Below are 6,336 nucleotides of genomic sequence, written 5' to 3' on the forward strand. Positions count from 1 at the left end.
TATTTTGTCTCTTATAACCTGTATTTAAAGTATTTTCATAACCGCAAGGTAATCACGTGTTCGGCATTCCCAATATTAAGGTTATTTTTATTAGTTTGTCCCCAATTTGTGATGTTTATCTCCCACGTCCGCAATCTTTCTTTTGTTCACCTACCGCGGCGCCAAAGTTATTTCTATTAGTCTGACGGTATTCTGTAATGTTTACCAAACGTGTCAACGGTCTTCCTTTGTATTTGAATTCAAGTTTTAGCAACGTCCTGCAAGCACACATCATCACTCTTACCCAACCGGTTTTCCAAAAGCGCAGAAAAGTTCAGTTCATGTCTTAAGTTCACCAGCAAAAGACGTACGGAAACCATGCTCTGTATATGTACCATCATAGTGTATCGTACCGTACACGTGCTTTTACAACGTTCACCGAATATGCTCACACAGTGTTCGAGTAATAATTACGAAAAATAAAAAAATACGATCCAACAAATTAAAAAGTCCCGCATGAATAAATATTTCCCTCCCATCATACAGTGTTCACCTATGGTGTTAAGGGTCCCGGGTTCGATCCCAGTACGTATCACATAAACTTTTACACATTATAAGTGTTCTCAGCTTCTTATTTTAAAAACGAGCTTAGTTAGTATTTTCGAAATTATTTGTAGGTTCACAGGGTAGCTGTTCTTGGGAGTATGTTTTAGCATACAATCCAATAAATAAGTTGAATTTGCTAAGCAAATGAACCAATAAAATAAAATAACACGAACGAATAAAATAATCACACTACAAGTGTTCTAAGCTTCTAATAAAATGATTTCCTCCCAAAATATGTTGCTCCGAGTAATTTATTACGAAAGGATAAATTAATAAGAACCGAACCGTTAAATATATATTAGGAAAATATCTTTTTTATTCTCTCACATATTGTTCGAACATCTTATTTGCTCCGACTAATTTATTAGGAGAATATCTTTTTTATTCTCTCACATATTGTTCGAACATCTTATTTTTAACAAATAAAATAATTACCATCTCCTTTAGCCTAACAGGCATAATGGTGGGACTCAAATATTTCATTTTTCCAAATTATATATTTCTCAATGTAAGTTTCTATTAGTCAAATCCATTTGTATAATATGAGATTCAAACTAAGCGACTAATTTATTAGGAGAATATCTTTTATTCTCTCACATATTGCTCGTGTAATATATTCAATATTATTATTATTAATTTAATCACTACTACGGATTATTAATTTAATCATATCAACAGATTTAATTCAAATCGAACCAATTCAAATTTCCATTATTATTTTTAAAAATAGTCAGTATAGAGGCTGTACAGACACGCATACAGACTCGAAAAAGAGCACATGACCTTTTCCAACAATAAAGACATGTCAGCACAACTAAAATAAGAAATATAAGAACTTTCCAAACACACGTAAGCATGTCATCAAACCCTAATGACATAACCCAACCGTCTGCCAACACATCCCATTAAAGGACATGGCTTTCTATATTATTTATAAAACATAACGGTACTGGGGGAAAAGAAGCGGCAGTTCTACTGAGGACATGGTAGCTCAGTGGTAGAACGCTTATGTCTGGAGCGTGGGGTCCCTGGTTCGATTATCAACGAAATAAGCTGCTGGTGGACATCTTCCGTAGGTTTTCTAAGGGGGATACTTCCGTTTTCTCCCACTGGCTCATTCCATCAATTATTCCATAATCATTCATTTGCTTTAATCATCGTTTTCCTTAGCCTAACAGTCATAATCGTGGGACGTTGAACTGCAAGACTTAATATGATTTAGTAGTTTTGCAACTGTGAAAACTAATTCATTTATTTATAGCATGAGTGTAAATTTAAAATATTTTATCAGGGTAACTCAGGTAATTGCAAAAAAATTTCAAAATACGTCGCTTCATTGGGAACAGTAGGGTTTGGGCTTTAATTTCCACCTTGAGGGAGGTATTATTGAAAAATAAACATTTACTATATCCAGACCTCGTACATCAAAGGCACACGTGATAGACATTGGATCAGCGAGAAAAGCTAGAAAAAGTAATAGTTGACGAAAGCAACAGCAACAAAATCATTTTTGGTTGTGTCCTGCGTTTAGAAAACCATGGAAACTGCGAATACAATAGGGGCAGTGGGTAGCGGGTAACGTAGCATGTTTTGTAGTGCAGTGGGTAACGTAGGTAACATAATTTTAATTCCTATTTTGACGACCACATGTATCGCTGTAAACCCTTACATGCTTCACATCAGGAGATAGGTTACATAAATGCTTGTAAATGCATGCTGGTATTTCATTTGCGCCTCTTGCAGCAACAACTTCATGTCACATATTGCAGGTAATTTCTTTGCTATTGCAATCATGAATAGATAATTATAAGTCCATACCTGTCTTTTGTAAAACGAAGCATTTGTTAGCAAATTTTGTGTCGAAAGACACTGCTACAAATCAAATGACTTTCATTGACTTGCCACTTTCTGCCGCTTCTTTATCAAAGCTTTTTGCCTCATACGCAGTAACGTAGCGTGAAGTTTTGAAATGGGTAGGCTGAAATTAGATTCGTAGGTAGAGGGTAGGTAGGGGAACCCAATCCCCTGAAACTTTCAGTTTTTGTTGTATGTATATATGAGTATGAAGTGAATTTAAGTTACCCCCCCCCCAAAAAAAAAACTATCCCACCCTTATTTAAACGATCACGTCTTAGTGTTATGACTACACTGTAATGCTTGATAGAAAAATGCTAATTCATGCAATATATTTTTCATACAATGCAAGAAAAAGTATGAGTGGTTCTGCTTCATATTTCCCTTACACATACGGTTTCCTTACATATGCAATACTCGCATATCACACATACACTGTATTAATGTTTCGAAGAAACAAATAAAAACGGATAGCTAATGTTATAGGACGATCTTATGTGTAACTTCCCCAAATCATAGACAAAATTAAGCACTTCACCACAACACATATCAGCATCCTAATGGAAAACAGTGCAGCAGTAGCTCACAGTCAATTGATGATTTTTACAGAAAAAGCTATTTTTAGATTGAAAGTATGAAAATGAGAAACTATAGATCATCTGAGGTCTTCAGTATCGATCTTCGAAAAACTTGCGGATAGGAACACAACGCAAAAAATACAACATAACTGCTTTGTTAATTATCGAAAACTAAAAAGTAAATTTTACGCTGTGATAACGCAAACCAGTACGCAATAAGCTCCCTGATGAATTAATACTATTCATAATAACATAACATTTTTATTCTCTCTGGCTCTCTCTCTCTCTCTCTTTTTTCTTGGTCAAAACTCGTTACTGAATGTGAGCTTCTAAATTTTTCATAGTCTCTGTTCTATACTTTCTTCCAAGACCGCATCCTGTCGCTTTTGTTTCCCCAAACACCCGAAAGGCTAGCCTTCGTCAACATTCGTCCACTTTCGTTGCATCATGTTGAATTTGTGTATAGCTCAAGAAGTTTTCGTCTGCTGAGGGTGGCGGGAAAGCGATTGGCACCGCCCCATTCTCCTAATTCCATGAGAGAAGCGGAAGGCTAGCCGCCGATAGCCTTCAATGCTTTCTTGCAGAAACTTCGCTTCAACTCGCTTGATGTTTAAACTGCGTATTATATAAAATAAATCCATTTTAATAAAATTAATTGTATCAATATCCAAAAGCAACATTTCAGGCTGATGTATAAATAAATGGATAGGCTAAGCCTTATAGCCTTAATGGACACTACGTCCCTGCTCATACGCCTTATCTGCTTAATCTTTATGCTGACGAGGAAACCAATTTAAGTGTGACACGAAATTGTGGACGAGTTTATGCGCAAACGAGGTGTTTTTGTGTACAATTAAACCCATTAGAGGGAAAAACCCTCGATCTCAACCGTTCGCGTTCCAGAGATATAGAGGAATAAGAAGAAGGCTCGTGCTCCGATGTTTTGCGAAGTTTTGACTGTGTAGCGTTAGTACAAATAAAAAAGTCTTTTAAAAATGATTAATTCCTCCATCCAGGAAAGTGTAGTAATACGTCGCCTTAGACTTAGAGGTTACAAAACCGAAGAGTCCATAAAAAATTTCAGGGGAAGAATGTTTTGGACTGGGAAGGCGAAAATACCGGAATTCCATTGTTGCCTAAAATAGGCGTGTCAGGTATCTATGTTCAGGTTTCTTGGTACGCTGAATCGGATAAAAGTAATATCAGTTAAATAGGGCGAAAAACGTTAAAAAAAATGGTAGCCGTCCGAACTTTATAATTTCTACAATTATTAACCGATCGGAACTGTATGTGATATACAGTATATAAGGCGTACAGGTTTTCGTTTTTTAAGTTGAAAATATTATTTTTGCTTATTCATCCATTCATTGCGTTTTAATATATGTCACACAACTACACACTGTCGTACTTACGTTTGCAACAATATGTGTTTATGATTCATATTATTTAACTTTTTTTTATAGCACTTTTGCATAGAATATAACATTGTATTTTTGTTCACACAATAACGTCTCTGTTCCTTTGGCAATGTAATTAATACATTCTTGTATCACCTTTTCTCATTTTATAGGGACTAACGATATGATATATTAGCATGTAATAACATACAATTTTGTTCTTCGTGTCAATGGTGTTTGTTATTCCTTAAGCTCCTTTCTTTTCGGTCCCGGGTAAAAGGTACGTCACTCACCTCAACATTCAACACGACTTTTATCAAACCCTGGTGCATCTTTCTTAACGTTTCAATGCAATTTTCAAACATATTCACTCGCAACATAGCCGAAAATTCGCAAAATATCGGAGCACCAACGTTCCCCTTATTCCTCTATATCTCCAGAACGGTTGAGATCGAGAGTTTTTGCCTCTAATGGGTTTAATTGTACACAAAATTACTTCGCTTGCGCATAAAATCGTCCACAAGTTCGTGTCACACTTGAATCGTTTTCCTCGTGAGAAGCCTGTGTGATTCCTCCTATCTTTCTTCAACACTCTCAATTTCATGTGAAACATGTCACACTTGTGACATGTATCATACTTTGGCTTTTTGTTTATGGAAGATAAATTACGGAATGAAAAATTGTTTCATAAGCAGTCTTGTTTATTGAATGTGATGCATATTCACAATATAGTATGTACACTGTACTTGAGGAGGTAGAAATTTGTTTTCTGAATGCTTTCTAGAATAATGACTTTCATAGGATGGGGAAGACAGAATATGATTTCTAGCCATTTCCTTATCCTTATCAGACAGTTTATTTGCTGGGATCATTTCCCTCTTATATCTGTTCCTGTTGTGGAAGACAGTGAACCCTATTTCTTGGCGAGCACTGCTTCAATAAAAGAATTAGTCTCTCCAAGAACTTAAAGAACACAACCTTTGCACAGAACGGCATTTCTCTCACGTACATTCAAAGTATAAGAGTGAGTGAGTAATCTGTACTTACGTCTGTCTTTAACACCGCGCAATCTGCAAGCAACTTCTTCTCCTGTTCTGATTAAGCTGAATACCTAAGCTACTCTTTCGTCATGGTCACCCAATGCCCAGTATTCTTCAAAAACTTTCTGGCTTTTACTGTCTGTTATTTTATCCTTACACTTTATTCTACAATGTGGTAAGGCAACAGTTTTTCTTTCAGGTCGCAATTTCCCGCCAGCAGTTTTCTATTCCTTGCCAATATTTCTGAGAATTTTACGTTCATTTCTGACTATCCTGCTATGTCGTTTGATGATGTTCTTTTGGTAATGAGGTTTGCATAACATCACTGGATGCATCTTTGTCAGATTCTCTTTTCGTAGTACAGACGGTTCATCATAGCCTGCAGTTTCGAGATATGATCCCAAGACAACATTTTCAGTTCTTTTCTCTTTATTCTTTAGAGTATCAGATGTGAACTCTGAAATGAAGTGGTTAAATAATGCATCAGTGCCAGTATTATTAAATTATGATAAATCATTAAAACTATAAAATCATTTATATACAAACAAGAAGATAGAGAGGCACTACGTATTCAAATATTACAAAAACGTTATTAATTTTATGTATGACATGATAGTGGTATTCTTCTGAAAAATTGACGGATTTAACTTGAAAAATAAAAATTTTGATGACAATTTTAGTAACAAATATAAATAACTGATCTGACTTGTAGTTTTTGGAGTTGTTAAGAATAATGCGCTACAAGCCTACGTAGGAATTTAAAAAGAGACAACTACGCATTCAAGCTTTAACTAAACATTGTTAATTTTGTTTATCAAATCTTAATGGTTCCCTTCAGGATGTGGCCTCAGATAATAAATGATTATGGAAAATGTAAACATA

The sequence above is a fragment of the Thermobia domestica genome, chromosome 7 (assembly GCF_964235325.1).
Source record: "Thermobia domestica chromosome 7, izTheDome1.hap1.1, whole genome shotgun sequence".
NCBI classification, from domain to species: domain Eukaryota; kingdom Metazoa; phylum Arthropoda; class Insecta; order Zygentoma; family Lepismatidae; genus Thermobia; species Thermobia domestica.